Below are 18,210 nucleotides of genomic sequence, written 5' to 3' on the forward strand. Positions count from 1 at the left end.
TATGAACACCTTAAAAGGCCCCTTGTTACACCTGATGTATATTTTACACAAAATCAAGAAATGCAAAGCAAATTGCAAATAATCAGTGTGCATTGTTTTTAGTTGTTATAGCTTGATTCGATACCTTTCGATACTTTGAGAGCAGGGCCATTCCAGTTTTTAATTATCTCTGCAAACTGTTTTGCTAATCATACTTTTTGGCATCCATACAATTTTCTCTGTAAACTTAAATCTTTCAGAGCCAGAGATGCAGCTGTTCCCCGAAATCAAATGCAATGGGAATCAGCTCTGCTGACATCGCTGAAGGCTACAAAAAACAAGGAGAGCAAGGCATATGAAACATCAGCATCTAGTCATCAGGACACCCTACATGTTTATTGTAGAAATCTTAATAAAGAACAATCCAATAATTTTTCTTAAATTTTGAAAAGTATTCTAGATGTGTCAGTAACATGTTTAAGTTTTTCCAATAATAAACAATCAGTTAACATTTCTGTAAATAAGTGCACCATTGCAAGCAAGCGCACATTATGCTTTTTTATGCGCTACTTAGCGATCTTAGGGCCTTGGTGGTGCGGCGCTCGAATTGTTTGGAATCCGGAAGTACAAAACATGGGAAATTCCAAACTTATTGCGAAAAGGGACTTGGACACATGCACGTGGCATGTGGGGTCTTAGCCCGGCCGGTTGTTTCACATCTGGTGGTTGATCTTAAAGGTGCATCATTTGGTGTTATCACAAACTATGGTTGACCAAACGGGTTAGTTCCTAGTCTTGGCCATGGGGCTAGGGACCGCGTCGCGGGAGTAGGGGGTGCCCCCCTCAGACGGGGGCATGGACCTGGGCGCTGATTTAATATAGTATGAGGGCCCTTATGATCTCCCGGGCGTGGTGGGGCTGGTATCCTGGGACCTGCACGTGGTGGCCCTGCTTTTAACTAGCCTTACCAGGATGATATAGGCAAAATTATGAACCAAATAAATTGAACGCTTGCGATGGTGCATTTATACAATACCTTACCCTTTACTCTCATGAGTGTAATATCCAATGTAATACTGGCACAACTTTTTAGGTCATCAATTTTCTAATTGTGGTTTTTCAGCTGTACTGTTTGAAAATAGGTTAAAGTACATTGCTGTGCCAGACATTCACTCTTTTGCTCATTAAATTTTGGTTGCATGCCTGTTGCAACTAGTCAACAGAAAAAAACATGTTTGAGTTCACTCTTTGGCTCTCACGATGAATAAAAGTAGAGAGGAAAAGGGCGTTTGAAAGGACTTGAGAAAAAAATAAAATAAGTGCATTGTCATGAATACATCTGAAGTCTTGTTTTGTGTAAACAAATTGCTCAATAAGTTTATATATTCATGTTGAGTCTGTCTTTTTATTTAATCTTGTTCTTTTGACTGATTTGGGACCATTTTATTTTTCGGTCAATTTTTATAAATGGGCCGTTTTGAGCCAGGATTTTTGGTTTAAAAAATTGCAAGGGGTTAAACTTGTTCTTTTGAATAATTTGGGACCATTTTATTTGTTGGCCAATTTTTAAAAATGGGCCTTTTTGAGCCATGATTTTTGGTTTAAAAAACTGCAAGGGGTTAAACTTGTTCTTTCGAATGATTTGGGACCATTTTATTTTCCGGCCAATTTTTAAAAATGGGCCTTTTTGAGCCAGGATTTTGGGTTTAAAAAACTGCAAGGGGTTAAACTTGTTCTTTTGATTGGCTGGGGACCATTTTATTATCGGCCAATTTTTAAAAATGGGCCTTTTTGAGCCATGATTTTTGGTTTAAAAAACTGCAAGGGGTTAAACTTGTTCTTTCGAATGACTTGGGACCATTTTATTTTCCGGCCAATTTTTAAAAATGGGCCTTTTTGAGCCAGGATTTTGGGTTTAAAAAACTGCAAGGGGTTAAACTTGTTCTTTTGATTGGCTGGGGACCATTTTATTATCGGCCAATTTTTAAAAATGGGCCTTTTTGAGCCAGGATTTTTGGTTAAAAAAACTGCAAGGGGTTAAACTTGTTCTTTTGATTGGCTGGGGACCATTTTATTATCGGCCAATTTTTAAAAATGGGCCTTTTTGAGCCAGGATTTTTGGTTAAAAAAACTGCAAGGGGTTAAACTTGTTCTTTTGATTGGCTTGGAACCATTTTATTTTATGCCAATTTTTAAAAATGGGCCTTTTTGAGCCATGATTTTTGGTTTAAATAACTGCAAGGGGTTAAACTTGTTCTTTTGACTGGCTTGGGACCATTTTATTTTCGGCCAATTTTTAAAAATGGGCCTTTTTGAGTCAGGATTATGAGTCTAAAAAACTGCAAGGGGTTAAACTTGATTCATTTTTGAATTTCAAGCCGGGGAGGGCGCTCTACATACAGGTATTAATTTGGTGGCCAAGTACGTCCGCCCACAAGAGGGCACTATATCAAAAACTTTTACGATCCTTTGGCGGCTGAGTACTTATAGCCAATAGAGGGCGCTATGATGAAAACTTTTAGGCAATCAAATTGATGAAAAAAATTCATGTTTTTTGTTATAGCGCCCCCTTTTGACTAAACTTTACATATTGTGCTGGAATTGACCCCCCCCCCCCCAACTTTTAATTATGAATGTAGGCCAGGTTCACCAGTTGATGACAACTATTGGCTAAAAATAAACACCCATGTACTCCAATTTAAGAAAGACATGAAACACAGACTCCATATCATTTTACTGCAGGCACAGGACAACTTTTATTTTTTACCAAGGTTTATGTTTTTAATGACAGTAAGGGCCTAGGCTACAGCTGTAAAATCATAACTAATAAGGCAATCTGTTTCAAGGGCCTAGGCTACAGCTGTAAAATCATAACTAATAAGGCAATCTGTTTAAGACACAAAAGTTGCATCTGCATTTTAGTAACATTAACTGTTGGTTAATTAAATAAAAGTAAAGTTAGAGTATAAATGCACAGCTGCAAGCGGTTTAATAAATTTGGTCTTAATTTTGCCTATATCATCCTGGTAAGGCTAGTTAAAAGCAGGGCCACCACGTGCAGGTCCCAGGATACCAGCCCCGACACGCTTTTGGAGATAATCGAGGCCTTCATTCTCCGACATTCCGGAGCTCCAGGTCCACACACCCGCCTGAGGGGCATGCCCTCTACTCCTACTAACGCAGTCCCATGTCCCACGGCGTAGACTATGGAACTCCTCCTGTTGGTCCAGCATCTGTGATCACACCAGCACCATCCTGCCCGCTGAGGAGCCTGACGCACCTTTAAGATCAACCACCAGCTGTCACCCTGGCCAGGAGTCAGGACCCCACATGCCATGCGTGCACATGTCCAAGTCCCTTTTCGCAATGGAGTTTGTAATTTCCCGTGATTTTACCACCATACGATTCCAAACGATTCAAAGAGTCACACCACCAAGACGTCCCTAAAACACGCCCAGGAGATCATCAGGTCCCTCGTACTCTAAAGAGCGCCCAGGTCCATGCCCCCGTCTGAGGGGGCACCCCCTACTCCTGAGACGCGGTCCCTAGTCCCATGGCTTAGACTAGGAACTAACCCGTTTGGTCAACCATAATTGTGATAACACCAGAGCATCCTACCCGCTGAGGAAGATGATGCACCTTTAAGATCAACCACCAGCTGTGAAACAACCGGCCGGGCTGAGACCACACATGCCACGTGCATGTGTCCAAGTCCCTTTTGGCAATTAAGTTTGAAATTTCCCATGCTTTGTACTTCCGGATTCCAAACAATTCGAGTGCAACACCACCAAGGCCCTAAGATCGCCAAGTAGCGCATAAAAACGCATAATGTGTGCTTGCTTGCAATGGTGCACTTATATACAGAAATGTTAACTGTTTGTTTATAATGGAAAAACATCAAAACATGTTACTGACACATCTAGAATAGTTTTCAAAATTTAAGAAAAATTATTGGATTGTTCTTTACTAAGATTTCTACAATGAACATCTAGGGTGTCCTGATGACTAGATGCTGATGTTTTCAGAGTTGCTCTCCTTTATGTAGCCTTCAGCGATGTCAGTAGAGCTGATTCCCTCTGCATTTGATTTCGGGGAACAGCTTCATCTCTGGCTCTGAAAGATTAAAGTTACAGATACAAAATTGTAAAGATGCCAACAAGTTTTATTTATAGCAAAATCCAATGCAGATACGATTACAAACTTGAATGGACCTACTCCCAAAGTACTGAAAGGTCTAAAATCTGGCTATGTTTAAAGCCTAGCAGCTAAAAAACAACGCATACCAATTGTTTGCATCTGTAAACCAAAATTGAAAGTAGAAACTCACCCAATTCAGAAAGGTCTGGTGCGGAGGCTAACACATTAAAACAGACCATTGCTGTCCCGATCAGGCTCCATGTTTTAGACAGGTCGTGCTTCTGCCAATTAGAATTAAATACCGCCGCAGTCGGCTTTGGAGCGGCGGAAATATGCTTCGATCGAGAAATTTTCGAACCAATAATTGTGAGTATTACACAAACAGCAAAACAAAAACAAACTCATAGAAATTGCAAGCAAAACTCTAATTAACAGCAAAAAAAAAAAGGCAGAGAGTAATTTAAAGTACAAATGAAACTTCAAAGAACAACACACAAAGCTGAGAGGAATTAAAAATTTAGTATACTCATTTTCCTGAGTACAAGAAAATAAGGTAAATACAAATGCTCAAAAAAAAAAACACTCAACAAAATTGCAAGCGAATTAACTCTAATCAACAGCAAAAAGAAACAGAGAGTAATTTAAATTGCAAAATGAGCTCCAAATAACAACACACAAAGCAGAGAGGAATATAATATTTAGCAGAACTGATTTTCCAAAGTACCAGAAAACAAGGTAACTGAGAACTGCTTAGACAAAATGGCATCAAGATTATTAGACATCTAGCCTACTTTTTGATGTTTAGACATCTGTGGAGATGGCAATTAAAAGCCTTCCTGTAACAAAACAGTAGACTTCAAAATAATTACTTTCAAATGAATTGCTTTCACTTCAGAATTTTTATCGAAAATAATTGCAGAACACCAACAATGAAAACCAGGAAAAACTATTCAAAGAAACCTGTACATATCAAGATTACATTGATTTTTGCAATCAAAAATAAGCAACAGTGATTGGAGGGCAAGTTCAAATTCCTAAAATGGTTTGCTTGAGGTTCTGATGTTGGTGTGAACTCTGTTATGTTAAAACAAACCAACCTTTTAGGTCCTATTTTTTAGGCTTGATTGGGGTCAAATTGATTCGTCTCTCAAACAAGTTTCACTTAACCCATTAGGAATGAGCTTTTTTAGACTTATGGAAAAAAGGGGGGGGGTGCACATATGGCCCTCTTTGTATTTCAAAGTTCTAGAGTAGTATTTATGTCACTCGCCACAATTGATTGTTTCACCAAGATCTGCAAGATAACATGATCACGGTTTTTTTCCAGTAGAAAACCTTGTTTTTCACGTTCCCATTTAAATATTGACATTCCGTTAACTTAGAGGGTGCATATAAGTCCTTAAAAACTACAAAGATGGCCGCTGCTTATGGTGGCCATTTTGAATTCCCACATTACATAATACATAACACTCGGGGTCACTCACAAATCACTCTTGTGAAAACTATAGAAGCATGTAGAGAGTTTTTTATTTCTAGTAAAAGACTCCCAAAATAACTTCAACTATTTTTGTAAATCATTTCACCCAAGGTCAAACAAATGATTGCCATGGTAACAGCTGACCTTGATATTTTGTTAACAAGATGACACTAAATAATCATTGGTTAAATCCTGGTTTTTTGTTTAATGTTGTTGAGAGTTGTCGCTTCAAGATGCAAGTGATGCAAAAAGAACAGTATTATTCAAATAAATTGCCAATATTTTGTGGCCTCAATCTTTCAATAACCTCTTCTTCCACATGTATGTCACTCCGCTCCAAATTGTTGTACTTTATAAGATTGGAGCAAGACCCTGTTACAAGCAACTTTAATTTTAGCCTACTGGCCCAATTCCTTCAATCCATCACTTTTGATACTGATGAAGGAATTGGGATTGTAGGGTTTCAATTTACCTGTTTGCAGATAAGGTAGTTCTTTATTCCAGGCTGTATGATGGTTAGTGGGTCTCAGACATATTGTTGACACTAGATGTTTTGAAGACTGGAGCTGTATATTGGTAAACAAAAGAAAGACATTTTTTGTTAAAAAATAAAACACCCCAAATTATCCACCTTACTTAGTTTGTGGCAGCACCATCAAGAAAACAGGCAAATCCAAAGATGACCCTTTTTCCCACTTAACACTTCCTGAAACAATACTGGTGTCATCAATTCTGAGAAGATTGCAAAACTTGTTTATTGCAAATCTAGCCCTATATTGGCGGTGTCCCTATTTTGTCAATATCTTTGTTCGGGGGTGCCAGTCAGAAGCCATACAACCGTTAACTGCCATGTAGCCAGGGATCACACCAGAGATCTAGTTAATTCTTTGTTCAACCCCCAAAATCACTATATTATTTTAATAAGGAAAAGAATTCTCTTTTGAGGGAACAGTTTAAATAAAGAGTTATCTGTAATAGGCTGGTGCTATTTATTTTCTATCCTTTATTTTCACCATTTCAATAATGGTATTTTCACAAGGTCAGAAGTATAATTTGTTACAACCAAGGGCCCAGTTTTATAAAGCCTGTAAGCACAAAAACTTGCTAAGCACAGACAAATCTTCCTTAAAGCAGAAGCTGGTTTACCAGCCAAAGTTGCACAAGGTTTACATTGTTGCAGCTGGTGCCCGTAATCTTTCTGACATTTAAGCTGGTAACTTATTTCAGCTTAGCAAGATTTTTCTGTGCTTAGCAACATTCTTTGCTTACAGGCTTTATAATATTGGGCCCTGATTCCATACGCACATTTTTCTACAAGAGCATTTTCCAATATTAACTTTAAATAAAACATCAACATTATAATTAGAGAGCATTCGGCACTAACTACTAAAGAGATCAATTTGGTCAAATTTGGCAAATGAGCAGTCAATTTCATTTGCATGCGTTCAAATTAAAACTGTTTTACCTCTTTAGTTGTTACTGCGTTCTAAATTCAGAATTCGGCCATTCAATTTTGTTTTGAGTCGAGTCAAATTCCTTTAGAACTCTGTTCAATTTAGCGTATCGTCATTTTTTTTTGTGACACTTGAATGATTATTTTGTAAAATCGAATGATGCAACATTACATTTGACTAATCATAAAACAAAATCGAAAGACCCTTCTTAGCAGCATTTGATTTCGCGCGAAATAGAATAGCTTGATGGTTAAATTGGCAGCTCATTTGCAAAAACTTACCAAGAAAACTTATTTTAAACAGCTACCTGAGCGGAATGTTTTCAACGGAAATGGTATTTTAACTTGTTTATAATGCACTTGTTCACCATTTTAATGTAATTTTGATATGTGTACACTTCTGAATTTTTCATAATTATCGATTAAAAAATCAGGCCCAAACCGAAAGCTTTTGAAAAACTAAAAACACTGCCGTTGAGAGCGCGCGTCAAAGGACAATGCTGCTGACATCATCTCTGGGAGCTTGCTTTGTTATGCCTCCACGCTGCAACAAAGCGGCTTTACAAATTGGAGCTCCCAGAGATGACGTTTTGAGAGTGATTACGTAATAGGGCTTTTCGCAAATCTCTCAGAAAAGCCCTGGATAAGGGCATTCAAAATTATTGTTTTTTTACACAATTGAAATCTTTTTATAGTCGTATGACTCGATTTCCCTATTCTTTGAAAACATTTTGAGTGAATTTCAGCAAAGTTTCTGACTTGACATATTCGTTCAAGCAGGTCTTTAAAGGTTTCCTTTTTAGGAAATTACCTCACTGGAGAGTACTTGAACCTCATTCACCACAGGCCAGACTTGAAAGCCTACTTTTGATGGGTAGATCTCTTTATAGATGGAAAGCCTTGCTGCAATAAAAATGAAATAAGCATTTCGAGAATTAACTGTTAAAGAATGTTATTTATCAATACCATATTGTGTCAGAATGCTTCAACCTTAGAATTTGTTTTAAGGTTAAGTAAAAAGGGATCTTTTTGTTGTTGCTGCAACATAGCCAGAGCAACAGGGCTTTTGGGAGATGTTAAATGCCTAAAAAACTAGTATCGACTTCATTATCAGTGAACCAGGGAACACACCCAAGTCTACAATACAACCTTGGAAGTCGTCAGTCAGTTTCCCTTGTGGTTTTATTACTTGATATTTGAAAAATGAAACCAGTGATCCCCTTGCTGCTGCTTCCCTGGTTGTGTTGTCAGGTCTTGAATTTAACACCGGACCAGCAGGTCCAAGGCCAGAGATTTTAGCATCAGGCCAGTGAACTTACGACTGAACAAGTCTGGCAGACTTGTGTTTACAAACACTTTGTTGCATTTTTCATTTAAACAGATAAATACAAATAATATTGTTCAAATCTGTCCCATAAGTAAAATAAGATTAATCTTCACTTAGTGCTTGATCCAAAAACAGCTAAAAACTCATATTTCATGTGATGTGTAGATAGGGTAATTCTTTCATCTTGATTCAGGTCTTGAAAGAAATGATATGGTCTAGAAAAAGTTTTGAGCTACAGCCCTACAGTCTTGTGGATTTTTCTCCCAAAGTCGAGCCCTGATTGTAGACCTGGGTGCGATCCAGATATATGGCAGTTACATTTGCTATGGCTTCTTATTGGCAAACCCCGAACAAAATAAATATCAATGGCAAAATAGGGAGACAGTGTCAACATTAGGGCTTAATAACTCAGTTGGAAACTGCTGGCATGCTAATCTGGGGGTGGCAGGTTCAAGTGCTGATCTTGTCATTTTTTATTAGTTCCACCTACAAATGGAGAACAGCTCCAACCTACTCATTGTTTACATTACAGCTCCAACCTACTCATTGTTTACATTACAGCTCCAACCTACTCATTGTTTACATTACAGCTCCAACCTACTCATTGTTTACATTACAGCTCCAACCTACTCATTGTTTACATTACAGCTCCAACCTACTCATTGTTTACATTACAGCTCCAACCTACTCATTGTTTACATTACAGCTCCAACCTACTCATTGTTTACAGCTCCAACCTACTCAGTTTACATTACAGCTCCAACCTACTCATTGTTTACATCAGCTCCAACCTACTCATTGTTTACATTACAGCTCCAACCTACTCATTGTTTACATTACAGCTCCAACCTACTCATTGTTTACATTACAGCTCCAACCTACTGATTGTTTACATTACAGCTCCAACCTACTCATTGTTTACATTACAGCTCCAACCTACTCATTGTTTACATTACAGCTCCAACCTACTGATTGTTTACATTACAGCTCCAACCTACTCATTGTTTACATTACAGCTCCAACCTACTCATTGTTTACATCAGCTCCAACCTACTCATTGTTTACATTACAGCTCCAACCTACTCATTGTTTACATCAGCTCCAACCTACTCATTGTTTACATTATGTAAATTTGCTTCGCATTTCGTGTGAAGTATAGACCATGTGACCTTGTGCATTCTTTGGGTATTCTGGCAGGCAATATACTGCACTGATCCTATGGGAAAGTTGACATTTTGTGTAATAATTTCCACATAAATCCAAGAGTTATGAAAGTAAAAGATGGACAAGTTTTGAGATGTGCCCCCTTTCATCATATCAAAAGTAGATGGGAATAAGACAGTGCAATCTCCATAAAATATAAGATTTGTATGTTTTCTTCTATAGGCTCTGAACAAAATGTGCCTGCAGGAAGTCCAGGCTCTGTGGCTCTTTTATAAACATGTGATGTCTCAGGTCACATCGTCTATATAAACCAGGCTTAAACAGAAAGTTTTACTTGGGTATACCTTTTAAAACTTCATTTTTAAGGAATTTACCTCTGGAAAGTGCTATCCGCTCCTTTATAGGCCAGTCTTCAGCATCCAATTGTTGACGGGTAGATCTCTTTTGGAACATCAGTGTTTAAAATCATCATTCAATAAAACACATAAGATTCAGATAGATTGGTTTAACCCGAGGATTTGTTTTGTATTTTCAAATGAAACTAAATGAAGTAAAAAGCCCCCACCTAAATAGGTCTTGGAGGAGGTTGTGCTTGGCAGGATTATTTTGAAAAGTGGAATCCAAATACCCCGCAAGCATCCCTTATTATTGGGGATGTCAGAGATGCCTAAAAACAATCTCTTCAGAGTGCAGTGTTGAATAATCTTTATTAAAATTGTCAAAAGCCTGAACAATCTGATTCCTCTACTATTATCTATTATCTAGAAACCTCTGTTTGTGTGTAATTATTCAGAAGTTACTTAAAGGAATTTACCTTTTAAATGAGATTACTTGTATAGTTCCTTCATCATAGGCCAGTCTGTCTGGACATCTTCTTGATGACGTGTAGATCGCTTTGGAGATACTGCAACACAAACAAAATACAGTTTGAAACATTAGCATTTAAGAACAATGTCAATCATTAAAACAGTTGAATTCAAATAAATTCCCCAAGGACTTGTTTTTGTACTTTCAATCAAAGATAAATGTAGAAAACCAACACTGAAAACAGGATTTTGGAGGGAATTGTGCTGAACAGGATTATTTTGAATTGAATGTTGTAATAAAAATAACGAGCAGAAATTTCATTAGAGATGTCTAATGCCTGAAAGAGTTCTCTTGGTGCTGGTATAATGAACTTAATTATAAGTAAGCTCTCAGAATAATTATAAGGACAAAATGGCATGGAAGTGGTTAATTATAAAAAGCCAAAGGTAAACTATTGAAACGCATAATATATATGTGTGTTTAAAATGGAGCAACTTGAGGAACTGGTATTGAAAACTCTAAAAAAAAAAAAAAAAAACCCAGAAAACTGGAACCCAGTCGGATTTAGATCACAATTTCTTATACTAACAAAACTTCTGCTACAAACAACAGACAATCTGCACACAGAAGCATGGTTGAAAACCTCAGAAATGCAAAAGTGAAATGGGAGACTTTTGAGACGCTGGTGGCAGCAGACTTAATGGTCCTCTTGTGCAGCTCTGAGCATGCGCGCACGTGCTCAGTATTGCTCTCGTATGAGCATGCGCACTGCTGGCGAGAACCTTCAATACGGACCGTCCAAAAGTTTCCCATTGGAAAATGGTGCATACTGATTGCTCGATCATGTAAACTGGCTTCTCATTTAATTCCATGTGAATTATGAAGATTCTCCCCCCCCCCCCAAGGGCTAAAATGGGGTACCTGTAAGGGCAGAGATGGTTGATTGAGTAGCTTGGAGCATGGTAACTTTCAGCACCGGCGGTATACTCCCCAGGGGGAGCTGAGATGGTTTAAGCAATGAAATATATGGACCGGTGACCAGGGGTAATAATGTCAGAGCGGTTTGATATGCCCTTCAGGCTGTGATAAAGTGCTATACAAAAATCAATAATTATATTACTATTATTATTGTGGCAACACAGCCCCTTTAACTAGCAAGCTCTATTTGGGTGTTTTGATTCAAACTTACGTTTTTAATAATTTACCTGCAATGGAAAGTGCTCACAGCTCATCTATTTGTTGATGGGTAGATCTCTTTGGAGATGAAGATGGCAAGTCTTCCTGAAGCACAAATAAATGGAGAATGAAGGAAATCAGGATTATTACAGATGCTGCAAAAAACAACAAGAACAAATTGGGTTTTGGGCGTATTGCCTGAAAACAATCTCTTCATAGTGGTGTGGTATGAATTGTTAGCAGTGAGCTCTCAGAAAGAATTTTATAGCAAATAACATGCACACAATTTTATTACAAAGGCCACTATTTAGTATTGATAATTGCGTTAAAGCCATTATACATTTTCGGAACAGGAAAAAAAAAGTTCCCAGATTTACAAATAACTTACAGGGTTTACAGAAGGTAATGATAAAAGACATCTCTTGAAATATTATTCCATGAAATGCTTTACTTTTTGAGAAAACATTAAAACAATTATCAATTCTCGACAACAAGAATTATGGATTATAGTAAACACATGTCATACACGGCGAAACATGCGGAAACAAAGGTGGGTTTTCCTGTTATTTTCTCCCGACTCCGATGACCGATTGAGCCTAAATTTTCACAGGTTTGCTATTTTATATATAAGTTGTGATACACGAAGTGTGGGCCTTTGGACAATACTGTTTACCGAATGTGTCCAATGGCTTTAAAGGAACTTGAATCTCTAAACTCTAACAGTAAACATTGAACCCAATCTATGAAGTTAGTCCAAGCTCATTATACACTGTAGATTGATATAAAGTGCTTTTAGCTTGTTGTTTTTTTGAAGGCTCAGTAAGCAAAAAACAAACGCTGAAAAAATTTATGTAAACAAAAGTGACCTGCGAAAATTTGGGTCATTGTATTTCTGCAAATAAACAAGAGCAGCAGGGGCTTGGGAGTTGTCCTGAAGAAAAAGTTCTCCCTAGCAATGTGATGAGCCATTCCCCCCCCCCCCCCCCCCCCCCCGCCCCCCGGAACAATTAAAAGGGTAATTACTTGAACTGCATTGAGATTGTCATCAGAGAGTTCATCATCGGTTAAGTCTTCAACAACAGCTTGGGTGGCTTCCCTCTCAATTGCATTTGCTACTAAGTCATTACAAAGTGACGGTGATCTCCATCTTCTGTTAATGAGACAGTCACAGTGTACAAGTAAAAAAAAAGTTCACTTTTGTGCCTTTTTCAGCAAGGGCGTAAATGATTGGTAAACAGAATGACAGTTTTGGACATGCAAATATAAATAACTGATTTTTTTCACCACAGAGGATTGCTGAGACTGTCTTGGGTCTCCATAGTATTTTTAAAGATTTTTTAAATCGTATTTTCATTAGATTCAATCCTGTTTCAAGGAAAACCATTCTTTTATCAGACAATTGTTCATTGAGACTATTTGGCTTCATGTTTTAATGACAGTTGTTACTATAATAGTCTCTGTTCAGAGTATTAGCCCGTGGGATGCTCTGTTGATTGTATTACATGTATGTTTGTCCCGTTTATATCCCGCATTTTTTGTTTAAGAGACACCTCACCTTAGTATGTTTCATGCTTCTGCTCTATTGTAGCTATTGTAACTAGTGTGTTTGCTATGTTTTCAGGCAAACGATGCTCAAAATAGAAAAGATTTTTCTCATAACACTTCACCACTGAGCAGTCTCACCTTCGTCTACTTCCTTTTCGCAAAGCAATGTCATACTTTGTACAAGTAAATGTTCCTTACTAACCTGTCCCCAACTGGCCCTCCTCATCAAGTTGTGCCAACAACTCTTCCCACTCCAGCATCTCTGATGCACTAAGAAAGTTGTTGGCCTTGGTGATATCACTTTTGAGCTTATGTAGTTGAAGAGGTTGAAAGTCCCTTTTAACAGCCTGTGGTTGATTCTCAAGGCTCGTCCTCCTTGCTTGGCAGGCCCATCAACAAGTAAGACCACTCTCCCTCTCCTACTACACATGGGGCCCATCAACAAGTAAGGCCACTCTCCCTCTCCTACTACACATGGAGACCACCCTTCGCTTGTCATTCCCCAGTTCTTTGTATAGAGAACTGCTTTACAGGCTCATCCTCCTTGCTTGGTGGCCCATCAACAAGTAAGACCACTCTCCCTCTCCTACTACACATGGAGACCACCCTTCGCTTGTCATTCCCCAGTTCTTTGTATAGAGAACTGCTTTACAGGCTCGTCCTCCTTTCTTGGCGGCCCATCAACAAGTAAGGCCACTCTCCCTCTCCTACTACACATAGGGACCACCCTTCGCTTGTCATTCCCCAGTTCTTTGTATAAAGAACTGCTTTACAGGCTCGTCCTCCTTGCTCGGCAGGCCCATCAACAAGTAAGGCCACTCTCCCTCTCCTACTACACATGGAAACCACCCTTCGCTTGTCATTCCCCAGTTATTTGTTCAGACAACTGCTTTACCTGCATGACCAGTGAAGAATAAAAAACTTATTACTTTTGAGTTGTTTTTCTTTGTGTCAGTAACATTGTACAATGTAATTCCAGTGGAAATTAATACAATCCTATTCACATAATAAGTTATCACACAAGCGCGAGTGGAACACGGAAAAATGTAGCGCTTCTGCGTCCCATATCCAACTCAGCCGAAGGCCGAGTTGGATATGGGATGCAGGCACGCTATATTTTCTGTATTTCCCACGCGCGCATGTGATAACGTATTTATCTTCAAGCAAACTTGGCGCGTGACATAGGACACACAAGACGCAGGTAGTGATAGCCGTGCAGTATAGGTTTTTATCACCACTCCATTCTGCAAACTTGATTGGAGGATAAGCATGATGTGAAGATGAGTCCCCTTGTCCTATTTAGGTGAACTGATTTTGTTGCTCTTGTTTGTTTTTATTGCATATTATAATGTAACGCATACATTTACAGATTCTCAATTGAATTGAAACTATAACCGACAATGAAACTATACAAGACATCACTACATCATTATGAATTGTCTCCACGATCCCTGCCATGCTTGTGGTACAGTACATCCTGTTAAAAAAAAAGTATGGTGCCATCTGCATCATGTGTACCGGTATATTAAGCGTCTAAACCTGTGTCAATGTGAACTTGAACATGTGCAGCTTGCTGTGTTGAGCAATTTGATTAAGTCTTGATGCTATCTGAGTCCCCGAAGTTGATGGCATTTGAGAGTCTGTTGTGTTCGGCTTCTGGTACGATTGTTGAATCAGGTCTATAAGCCGGGAGAGTGTATTGCCTTGTAACGCCACATATGGATGGAAAATCTAGAAAACATCTGGTCGATATCCTTGTGGGTGTGACCGACCATAAGGAAACTCACCTTCACCTGAAAAAGAACATAAAAGCAAGCACATACTTAAACTTACTATCACCTTTTTTCCAGGATTCGGACCGCATATTTTTATACAAATCATTTGCCGATTGAAGGCAGTGGACAATATTGGTAATTTGTCAAAATAATTGTTAGCATAAAAACTTAATTGATAACGAGCAATGGAGAGATGTTGAAAGTATAAAACATTGTGAGTAACGGCTCCCTCTGAAGTAGTAATTTTTGAGAAAAAAGTTGTTTCTCATTAAAATATTTGAATTTATTTCGAGACATCTGAGTTTGATTTGAGGTCTCAAATTCAAGTATCTGGAAAGCAACCAGCTTCGTATGACAAGGGTGTTTTTTCTTCTATTATTATCCCAATACTTGGACGACCAGTTGAGTTCAAAATGTTCACAGGTTTGTTATTTTGTGAATAATACTGTTGACATACACCAAGTGAGAAGACTGGTTTATGACAATTACTGAAGGTGTCCAGTGTTGTAAACATAACTGCATGTGTCCTTTTTAGAGAACTGATGTTGTTTGTTCACAAAAAAAAACAAAACAACAACAACCCAAAGTGTTGTAGAAGAGTTTGTGGTAACACCATGTAATAATAATCTCTAAATGAGTTGGGGTGGTTCTGAAAAGAACCATTGGATTAACTTGACATTCGATCAGTATGCTCTGATCGTCTTCTGGAGAATGCTGGACTATGATGCTGCATGCTACTTAAGTACTGTATTTCCCGCCTTCGTGCATCACCGCTGATCCGCCGCCCAGTACTTAAGCAGCATGCAGCATCAGAGTCCAGCATTCTCCAGAAGACGATCAGAGCATACTGATCGAAACGTCGAGTTAATCCAACGGTTCTTTTCACCCCAACTCATTTAGAGATTATTATTACATGGTGTTACCGTAAACTCTTCTATATCTTATTTTCCACCATGCAAAGTTTCAAATCCTACTAACCCAAGTGTTTATAAAACGTATGACAACTTTTTGAGATCAATTGGGTCCAATAGGCTTTTTCATTGGCTTCATGGGAATTACGATCTACACGCCAATATAAGAGGGACATGGCAAACAGTATGCTCCAGATATGCTCCCGTGGTTCCCTGAAGAGGGCAAGCAAAACGTTGATATAGTCAAGTGTTTTTATTCTTATGCTGGTATTATTATACATAATATAAATTTTCTTGCAATGCAATAACATCAATACTTGAGTGAAAGAAATGGAATCACACTACTGTAGGCTACCAACAGCATCTTTATAAAGAATTAATATTTTTGGAAATAACAAGTTTACCCTATTAATAACTTTACCCTAAATCATTAATTTCATGTACCCGGATAGATTATGTCTATTAACAAAAATAACATTTTTTTCCTTGATGTCTTGTGAGTCAAAACACATAACTGTTAAATTATGCAGCAATGCCTGCAGCTGCATGCGCTGAAGGTTATCAGCCAATTTTGTCAACTAAATGAATGCTAAGCACATGAATTTCACAGAGGTAACAAATCACCACTATATATAAAAAACATAAACTAAACAATCATGCAGTAGCCTACTGTATTTCATTAATTGTGTTTGGTCATTGGGTGATTGCTAGCCCTGGTAGGACGTCAGCCCACCGCACTGACGTCCTGGGTATAAAGGTTCTTTACAATGCGAACACAAATTTGACTAAAATTTTCATTATTTTTTACCTGATTTGAGAAGTTGAAATTCTGTTCATATATTCTTAGTGTCCCTTAGTACATTTTCAATTAGTTCACACCTAACAATTACATCCATGGAAGAAATTATTGCCGAAAATAAACCGAAGTTCTGCACTGGCGATGTGATCATCATGTACCAATTGATAGTGTGGGCTAAAGTGCGCATGGCTTTGAGTATAGTGCCGTAATTGGCAGTACGTCGGGTGCAATCATTGAATTTGAATATGACCCTTTTTAAATTTGTGCAAGCAAGTCGTGCGTTCAAAAAAAGCAAGAGGAAAATGAAGTTTGCGCCGTAACAAAATTGCAGCTTGGGCAAATTAAGAAAGACTGTCACATCTCCAGCCGCCACGAGAGGGCGGTAGTGATCAATGCTTCCTGAGTTAGATTATTTTTTTTAAATGTTACAAATTTTTTCGTAATGGTACGGGACCTTTATACCCTGGACTCCGTCGCGTTGCCTGCAACCAAGGAGTCCAACCTGGGCTAAGTGCTTGTAAGTTGTACAAAACAGCTTTAACTTTTAGGATTTCATGTTTGTTGTACAATGAACCTGACTCCCGAACCACAAATATTACATTTCCTACAAGACGAATGGAAACCATGAATATTGCTAAAATTCAACAGTTCATCTAGTTAATTTGGGGAATAATTTTGGTGTTTTATGCCCTTTCACTTCAGCAGAAAACAAATTGGCAAATGGTGTTTTTTTTTCAGAATATATTTTTTTATGTTAGGATACACCAACTGAGAATACTGGTCTTTAATTTATATGTTCAAAAACTTACATTTGAGTCCAACCGAGTCCAACCGGGTCCAACCTGGGCTGTTGGAATGTACGAGTTTGTTGAAGGACGAGTTGACCAAAATGGAAAAACTTTCCGTATCCTGCCACCACCTTTTCACTCATTTTTACAAAAAGGAATATCTCATTTGATGAAATAAGATAGGCATACTACTATTTTAGGCCATAACGAATAATAAAGTGGTGGTAGGATACCGGGAAACTTTCCCAAAACAGTCAGTTTTTGTCATAATTCTACCCGAAATTTTATTAATAAATAAGACGTCTGGGTACACACGGCAACAGACTGACGCCCGGGGTCTCAAAACTTGGCGCATTCCTTGTGCAGAAAACACCAACATTTCTTCAATTTTTGTGAATGAAAATTCTTTTCCACACTTTAGTTCATAACACAAGACAATTCTCAACTCACCATTACACTTTTCCAGTAGTCTTCCTTCAGAATTCCGGTGAAAACCTGAAGTTTTTTTGGCAAAAGCTGTTTTTCATGTCGTCCGTTCGTCCTTCGAAGTAACGCACATGGCCGGCCGGCTGCGCAGACAACCTCTCCCCTCTCTCCTCGAATCACGCCACCTCGGATCTCATTTGCATCACAAAGAGCCGCCGTTCCTAGTGGGCAAAAGTTACAACCATACTTGGAAATACGGGACAAGCTATTTTGTTGACAGGGGTGGTCGAAGCTTGTACTCGTAACTAAACACTAAAGTGCGCTTGTTAATGAGCAAACCAGTGTTTCCAGGCGGGATTATGATTAATTTGAAGATTTGCATTTTCTGAAGAGAACAATACCTTTAAGAGAATGGAATATTCAATGGTATAGAAATCATAGCGTGT

General features: G+C 38.4%; 2 long non-coding RNA genes across 2 annotated transcripts; both read right to left on the reverse strand.

Annotated features, from left to right (window-relative positions):
• Nucleotides 1-3,652: 3,652 nt before the first annotated feature.
• On the reverse strand, nucleotides 3,653-9,977 carry LOC117294430. Its single transcript, XR_004519530.1, has 4 exons — nucleotides 9,912-9,977; nucleotides 7,858-7,949; nucleotides 6,066-6,159; nucleotides 3,653-4,092 (listed from the first exon to the last, which is right to left on the reverse strand). It is a non-coding gene; the product is annotated as an uncharacterized LOC117294430 (long non-coding RNA).
• A 380-nt stretch (nucleotides 9,978-10,357) lies between these two features.
• Nucleotides 10,358-13,948, reverse strand: LOC117294436. The gene is made up of 3 exons (XR_004519531.1): nucleotides 13,268-13,948; nucleotides 12,544-12,670; nucleotides 10,358-10,441 (listed from the first exon to the last, which is right to left on the reverse strand). It is a non-coding gene; the product is annotated as an uncharacterized LOC117294436 (long non-coding RNA).
• Between the last annotated feature and the right edge of the window lie 4,262 nt (nucleotides 13,949-18,210).

The sequence above is a fragment of the Asterias rubens genome, chromosome 1, assembly GCF_902459465.1.
Source record: "Asterias rubens chromosome 1, eAstRub1.3, whole genome shotgun sequence".
In the NCBI taxonomy this organism is placed as follows: domain Eukaryota; kingdom Metazoa; phylum Echinodermata; class Asteroidea; order Forcipulatida; family Asteriidae; genus Asterias; species Asterias rubens.